This window comes from Psammomys obesus, unplaced genomic scaffold (assembly GCF_907164565.1).
Source record: "Psammomys obesus unplaced genomic scaffold, mPsaObe1.curated_primary_1811, whole genome shotgun sequence".
NCBI lineage: Eukaryota > Metazoa > Chordata > Mammalia > Rodentia > Muridae > Psammomys > Psammomys obesus.
Window position 1 is genome coordinate 18,848,070 of NW_026596079.1, and position 8,562 is coordinate 18,856,631.

The window sequence follows — 8,562 nt, forward strand, 5'->3', positions numbered from 1 at the left end:
ACACACACACACACACACACACACACACACACACACACACACACACACACCAACGTAAGAAAGAAAAAAGAAACCATGAAACCAAGCTTGGTGGCTTGAGAAAAACAATCAGGCAACCATGACCCTAAACTATGGTGAATGTTGAGGGCAGGAGGGGGGGCAGGGACTGAGAACACGGTACAGAATGACTCCACCTAGCTCAAGGGCAGAAGCCTCAGGATGTCAGGCTGCAGGGTGAGGGTGAGGTGAGATGAGCCGTAAAGGGAAGACATGGAGGTGCATACGGATGTGGCTCCTCTCATGGGTGGTGGAGCCACCTGGTTTTGGCAGGACACATTCAAACTCACCGTAGCATTAATAATGGCCACTCTAGTCACGTGGAGCCTGTGGAGCTCCTTGGGGACACCTGGCCAACAGCAGGGGTAAGGCTGCCCCCTCCTCTGTCAGGCTGCCACTAACAACAGGCTGCCTCCTTTCTGGCTGTCCGTTCATCACGTTGAGTCCAAACTGGGAGGACTGTGACCTTCTGATGCCCTGGACATATGGCAGAAGACTGCAGGCTGTTTCCCTCAGGCCACAACTGAGCAATCGGCCTTCTCACCCCTTGCCTCCACACCTCTGTTCCTCCTGCTTGCCTGGACGGTTGCCCCCTTCCTTCTGTCTTGTTGCAGCCGGAATAATAAGGTGACACTCCTGGGAGCCTAACCAAGGCCAGCCAGGCAGGTTGCAAGCTGTAAAAGGCCAGCCCAGGGACCTTTACATAGCCCAGTAGATCGCAACACAGTTTCAGTCCCCGAGGGCCTTCTTCATAACTTCTGTCATTCCACAGTTCTCAGTAGAGAACTAAGCAGAGGTCACTGGAAAGGAGGTGGGGATCCTAGAATGAAGAGGTTTGGAGCTAGCTTCTCTGACCTTGCTCCCACTAAGCAGTCACCAGGGGGAACTGTGTGAGAAAAGACCAGAGGCCAAGCTAGAGGTGGCTATTAAGCTAGTCAAGAACCCTGCCAGATAGAGGGAGACGATGATCTAAGGGAGAGTTCAAGGTACAGAGAGAGCTGAGGGGGTAACAGTCTCTATACAGTTGAGCTCAGCCCTCTTCTTGTCCTTTGGGTAAATGGAAAATTCTCCTTGGGGTGAGAGCACAGGAATGAACCTGGTTTTCTTTTAATCTGCCCACATGTTCTTCAGTCTTCCATTATCCAAAACATCAGTCCATATGCACAACACTCATATTCTTGCTGGGTTTGTTACTAACAAAACTTAGATCTTCCAGAATTAGACCTTCCTATTGGTGCCTACAGCCACCATCACAAAGGCCCCAGAGGGAGTAGCAGGAGCAACGGAAGCTTCTTCTCTCACTGAGTTGGAGTCTGAATGGCCCAGATTAGATTACAGTGTCTGCAGAGTTTGTCTATTCCCAGGCCCCTCTTGTTGGCTGTGGATAGATGGCTGTCTTCCTCCTGCAGCCTTAAAAGGCTCTCCCTCTGTGTGTGCCCAGGTCTTCATCTCTCCTAGGCACTCCAGGTAGTTACAGAGATCAAGGGAGTGCCTCGTGTGTTATCAGGTGCGATAGCTTTTCTTGGATGTCATCTAGACCACATCTGGAATTAACTCAAACCCAAGCAGCTGGGTGGCCCTGTGGGACTTTTTTTTTTTTTCTTAATTAAATCATTTGAAGCAGAAAGACCCACTTTTAACCCAGCTCTTTTGAGGTGGGAAAGTACACCTTTCCTCTGGGTCCCATCTCCCACTGGCAGCATATATAAAGGACATGGAAGAAGGGAGCTTTCATCTTTTGCCTTTTTGCTCTCCCCTACCTGGCAAGTCCATTCCTTCACTGGCTTTAGAGCCCACACCTTTGGAATTCCAGAGTATACTGAAGATCAGCTGAGGCATCCAGACTGGTGGACTGAGCAACTACTGGATTCTTGGATGTTGGTGGATAGCTATTGTTGGACTAGCTGGACCACATACGGTAAGCCACTCTAAATAAATGCCCTTTATTCTGAAAAGAACCCTGACTAAAACACCAGGGAAAGATCCCCCAGTTTATTGTTAAGTGGAAATAATAACACGGTCCCATTTATGTGCCTAAATCCCAGGTGTTTATTTCCACTTTTGTTCGAGGATTCTGTGCTTTCCAGCACTGGAGGTGGGAGTGGGCGGGAGGAGCTGTATTTGCTCACACAGGTATGTGCAGGTTAGGTTGCATTGCTGTTCTCAAGTCTTTCTTTCTTCCCTTGTCTTGGAACTCTGGCCCCTCTCTCTCTTGGATTTTATGTATTTCCCTGACTCAGTGACTTTGTGCTCTACAACTGAGCTCTATCCCCAGCCTTGCTTGTATTTTTAATTTTTTTTTTTTTTTTTAATTTTGAGACAGGGGCTCACTAAGTTTTCAAAGATGACCTTGAGCCCACTTTGTAGCCCAGGCAGGCCTTGAACTCGTGACTTTCCTACTTTGGCCTCCTGTGTAGCTGAGACTTATAGGCCCATCCCAGCAGGCCCCACCAAGCCGATGGGATTTTACTGGACAAACTGAGAGCATAAGTTTTCCTTGTGCTTACTTGTGGTCTCTTGGACCCCTCTACTCTTTAAGGAGAATGTTCCTTGCAGGAATATATAGCCTTTTGACTTTGGGACAACGTGTTGTCATCTACAAAGTTCACACCTGATAACTGCACACGTGAGTTACAAGAAAACAATTACAAAGGAGTCACTGCTTTAACTAGGTTTACTAATCTGTGTTCATAACTATCCTTGCTTGCAGTGAAGGGCCATGGGTTGCACACACCTGCTTAGAAAACAGCTGGTCCATGGCCACAAGACAGGAGCACACCCAACCTCAGCCTGGAGCTGGGGAGCTGAGCTACAGACCTGTAATCAGGAAAGCCACGTCTGCCACACTTGGTATTCAGTGAGTAAGCCAGACACGGGACACATACCACCGGTCTCTGCTTACAAAAGACCCAGACTAGGTAAATTCATAGATGGAAAGGAGGCTAGGGGCTGCAGGGTGGGAATGGGGAGAGGCTGCTAAAGGACATAGTTTCTGTTTGAAATGATGAAATCATTTTGGAAATGCAGGGCTGGGGACATAGTTCAGCTGGTAGAGTATTTGCCTAGCTTACTGAAAGCCCTGGGCTTGATCTGAGGCACAATATAAAATGGGGCATGTCGTTCGTTACAGGCCTGTAACCCCAGCAGTCAGGAGGACCAGAAGCTCAGGGTCATCCTGAGCCACATAGCAAATTCAAGGCCACCCTGGGCTACTACATGAGACCTTGCCTCAAAACAAACAAAAATAGCAATGTTGGTTGGTTTCACAACTTTGTGACTGGACTTGATGCTACTGAGTTCTACGTGTGAAATGGGTAAGATGCTAAATTTTGTTACAAGCATTCATGGCACTTATGTAATATATACTGTAAGAGATGGGGACTTGGGTCCATTCTGCCATCCCCAGCCTGAAAAATCCCCTTTCTCCTCAGAGTCTGGACTTGGGTAAAATCAGGATTCTTGGTTTAACAGCAAAAGGTAATTTCAGGGAAAGCCAGTGTAAAGAGCAGAGTTGAGAATTATCAAAAGACATGAGGGCATGGGCTTCTCAAGGAGAGTCACTTTTTTTTTTTCTTTTTGAGACAGGGTTTCTCTATCTGGGACTCACTTTGTAGACCAGGCTGGCCTTGAACTCAGAGATATCCACCTGCCTCTGCTTCCCTGAGCGCTGGGATTATCGGCGTGTTCCACTGTGCCCGGCTAGAGAGTCGCTTCTTATTGGCTTTACAATGGGTGTATCTCGATCCTGTGGCTTTCTAAATGACGGTGTTCAGGGGGTGAAAGTGACAGTAAAGTCTGGAGTTTTAAGAAGTTCCTTTGGTAAACAAAAGTATAAGGTAATTTCATGAGAAGCACTGGGTAGGTTAGGAGCAAGACACGTTACACTCAAGATCATTTGGGCATAAGAAAGCACATATCTGTCGTCTTGACATCTCTGAGGTGTCTTGCACTGTCTCTTCGGTCTTGTCTTAATCAGTGGTGTCTGAAGACTGACCTGTCTCTCAGCAGGAAAGGCAGGTCAAATCCCATGTTTTCATCCATGTCTACATTATCTTGTCTTTCTGTCCTGACTTATGTAATATTCATTTAACTGTATACTTTAAGTAGATGAATTATGTACGTAAGCTGTATCTCATTACAAGTGTCTTTTAGAAAACGGAAAATGTAAGCGAGCTGAGGGTGGGTGATTTGTTAATCGGCACTGGGAAGCCACAGCTGACTCATAGTTTGTATGTGTGTATCTGTTTCATAATTTACCTGTGAAGTAGAATTTACTGGTTTTCCACGAACAGGCCTTTCTGTCCTAGTCTCTTTAGAGGTGGTGCCAGGGGCATTTCCGGGTTCCTCATTTGAATCCCCAGCGACTCTTGGCTTCTGGACTGTGTCTCCACAGCTCTTCCTCTTGGTCTCTGTGCTTTTATCATCTTACTGGAATTGCTGCCTGTGTTTCTCAGATGGTCTCTCTGTGTGGGTCTATCGAGGGAATGTGAACAGGTTTTTATTGAGTTACCCTGCCTTAGGCCCAGTTCTTCCCAACATACACAAACACACATGCACAAAGACACACACACAGAGACACAGACATACATACAGATAACACACACACACACACACACACACTCCCCTTCTCCTCCTTCTCTTTTTTAGACAGAGGAGGTGGCCGAGACTTGTATTGCCTCGTTGTATTTCTCTCGTTGTCCGTCACAGCCTGGACTGATAAATGCTAACTCGTATCATCTTGATGGTCAGGACGACAGTTGGGGCTGTTTCCTGTTCTCTGGTACTCAACACCTCGGAGATCCGAGGCAGACGTGGTATGCTGTGAAGTGGTTGGTTTTTCTGTCTGCAGACCACCAGGCAGCGAGCATCCCAGCACCTTGTCCTGCCTGGGTTCTGGAGTCCACAGCCAACAGCAGGGTTTACTCCAGATTCCCAACCTGAACAGGAGCCCTCTATGGAAAGAGGTTCTCAACATGTGGGTCGAGACCCATTTGGGGGTCGAATGAGCCTTTCACAAGGGTCGCATATCAGATATTTACATTATGATTCATAACAGTACCGAAATGACAGTTATGAAGTAGCAGGTTTCAGGAGGTGTGGGCATAAGATTTCCTAGGCCTGGGGCGTTAGTGATAAGACTGGACAATCCTCTTCCCCGCTCATCTCTGCTTCACTCCCTCAGGTCTCAGTCCTGATCACCCACGCACCCCAACTCCCGGAGGCTCCTCTAAAATGGCGAGATTCCTCTTCCCAGCAACTCCAGTGACTACAGTAGCAATCACGGAATACCTGTGTCTCTTGAAACTCACGAGAGTACAGCCAAGTGCCCCCGCCGCGTCGCACTTGCGCTCTCCTAGTCTGGGTGCCATTAACAGAACCGGGCAGGGGAAGTCCTCAAGCCTCAACAAGGTCCTCCATCACTCCTCAGTCACTGGGGCTGGGGTCTCTCCACCTCAGTCCTGTCAGTTCCCTAACTCTCAGCCGCCATACCCTTCAGATCTGTGGACTCCAGGACAGGCCCTCCTCAGTACTTCTGTCCACGACCAAGCGCCATCCTACTCCCCTTTAAAGTTTAGCCAGGCGTGGCACACCTCCCAACACCTGGAGGGGTGAGGCAGAAACGCAGAAATGCAAGGCCACCCACAGCCACACAGCGCGTTCCGAGCCTACCCGGGACGTCTGGGACCCCGTCTCAAACAATCCCACCCACCCACCAAAACATCAGCCAAAGAGTGGCGAAACCCGCAAATCCCCGGCCTTGCTCTGGCGGCTTTTCTTTTTCCTTCAATAGTTGTGTGTTGGTGACAGCGCCAGGGGGAACACGAACCCCGCTGTTGCCCCAGCCTGGGGAGGGGCGCGGTGCGGGTGGAGATGGGGAGCCTCAGGAGGCGGCTAGCCGCCCGTGCCGAGCTGGGCCGCCTGGAGCTCCCGGGAACGCCGGGGGGAGCCTGGAGGGAGCCGCGTGGAGAGCAGTGCGTTCCTGTGCCCGCACGCGTGCAAACGATCTCCGTAGGCTCCTTCCGCTCAGTCGCTCCGGGTTCAGAGCGACCCTGGGAGCCCAGCATCCGGAGCGAGGCCGGGAACACGTTAGGTGCCCAATAAATATTTCATGGTATCACGGGTGTGTGAAACTGTGCGTAGAAGCGAGCTCACAACGGTCCCTCTCCCATGCCCCCCCGCCCCAACACACACACCAGGACAACTTTAGCAAACAGCTGCGAAAAAAGACGATCCAGGTCGACAGGTTCCGAGGAGGCAAGGAACTCCACACAGAAACAGCGGAACCAAACACAAGCCTTTGAGCATGCGCACTGAACCTTTCCACCAGGGTCTTGAGACTCAGGCCGGAAGCCACTGCTAGGTGCCTCGTTAGCGCAGTAGGTAGCGCGTCAGTCTCATAATCTGAAGGTCGTGAGTTCGATCCTCACACGGGGCACAATACTTTTGGCGGCTCCATGACATCCAGAAGTGTGAGTTTCACTCTTTTCCAGTCTGAAAGTTATGTACTTGGAGCGGTCGCGACTCGGAGATGGTCCGGAGTTGGCCAGGCCCGGGGTCCCTGGTACGTTCTAGGCGTATCTGGGCCTTGTGAACCTGTGGTCTTGGGGGCCGCGGACAGCCGGTGGGTGGGAGGGTGCACAGCTCCTGAGGGTGGTGTGGGCCCGCCCAGGGGCGCGAGGGTGCCAGGGGCACCCCTGCCGGCCGCTGCGTGGCGATCGCAGGTCAACACTGCCCAGACCCACCTTCCAAGCTGCAGGCCTCTCGGTGACAAGTGCAGCAGGGAGGACAGCATGGAGGGGCTGTCCTCCCAGGCGCTCTGGAGAGCGTCCCGGTGGCTCCCTCCATCGCTGGGATTCAAACCGCCATGACCGCTCTGCGTTACCGTAAACCCCCTCGTTGGGTCGTGGCTCGCTGTAAGGTCGGTTCGCAGTCTCGAAATTCCTGCCACGCCTGGCTTGTAGCTCCCTCCCTGCCCCCTACACGTCCCATACAAATCACCTCGGAGGAGGCTTAGAGAACCCTTAGCGAACGAATACGCGGCTCTACCGCAAGGCCTTCTTGAGGAGGCCCTGCTTCCCCTTCAGCCTTGAGGTTTGGGGGCTGGGGTACGGGAATTACCTAAGTGGAAACTGAGCCTCAGGTCCACTGTGTGACTCAAGCCGGGCATTGGGCCTGGAATCTTTCCTCTTACACACACCAACCTCCGTTTGTTGTTGTTGGTTTTTTTGGTTTTTTGTTTGTTTTTTTTTTTAGACAGGGTTTTTCTGTGCAGCCCTCGCTGTCCTTGAACTCACTCTGTAGACAGAGATCCGCCTGCCTCTGCCTCCTCTGCTGGGATTAAAGGTGTGACTTCTTGGTTCTTAGAAACACAATCAACAGCCGAAGAGCCCTGACTATTGCCTTGCTCACCTTGCTGAACACCGCTGACTTGGGGAACTGAAAAGTCCGCTGGGTCCCTGCTACCACAGACAGCAGTCACATCATAGCTGACGGCATTTCTAGCTGTCACTCGTGGCCAGCTTGAGCCACCGTGGCGTTTCTCAGCTTTGCAGCTAATTTCACCAGTGAAGGTCTTACAGAAGGCAGTCTCTTGGGCTCAGAGCCTGGAGCTGGGAGATGTGTGGGGCCCCCATAGATCCACGATTCCATCCCAGCTTCCTGAGCTTTGAAGACCTTCATTCACACCAAGGATTCCTAAGATTTTCCACTCAAGATCCCACCCCTTTTGGCCTGAGAAATCTTTACACGACCCTGGGCTTGTAAGTATGTAAGTAAACATACAAATAACATCTATTGAGAAGAAACCACAATTTTATTTTATTTTTTTTAAGTTGAAAAATAACTTGACTGTGTTTGGGGAGTTGAAAAATCATGGGCTGCTTACGGTAAGGATGCTGGGAATGTCCGCTGTCTTCCCTGTAGTCTGAAGAATGAATTTTGTTTTAAAGCCTATCTTTAACACCAACTCGGGTTACTTATATGATTTTACCATTTATTAAAGATAAAAGCAAACTGACATGCTAATAGGATGAAAGTGCTTATTTAATTTTGCCGAACGAAGTTAACCTTGGCTGGGTACTGACACTGTGACACGCAGAACCTTCAGCTTTCTTCAGAGCTGACTGATATTTTGTTGGGCGTAGGAGTGCGTGGCCATTGCCGTAGCACTTGGCAGGAAGATTCACTCAAAGTCATTTCCAGCCACACAGCAACCATGAGGCAAGCCTGGGCTACAGAGTCCACGTCTTAAGAGATCAGGCACACAGACAGCCCACCTCACAGACAAAATTGAGGACATCTTGATTCTATAGTTACCCATGCTGAACACACTGCTTTGCATGAATATGTAGTTCAAAGTGGCCGAAATACATTCTGGGCTATTTCAGAAATTGGAAATTCTGACCTGCTCTCTAGCCAAAATTTGCTCAGTGCTTTTTTTTTTTTTTGAAAAGCAAACAGTATGATAAGAAAAAAATAAAATTCAAAAAAAAAAAAAAAAAAAAA

General features: G+C 49.8%; 1 non-coding gene across 1 annotated transcript; it reads left to right on the plus strand.

Moving 5' to 3' along the window:
• Window positions 1–6,420: 6,420 nt before the first annotated feature.
• Window positions 6,421–6,493, plus strand: Trnam-cau (transfer RNA methionine (anticodon CAU)). Its single transcript has one exon. It is a non-coding gene; the product is annotated as a tRNA-Met (tRNA).
• Window positions 6,494–8,562: the final 2,069 nt, after the last annotated feature.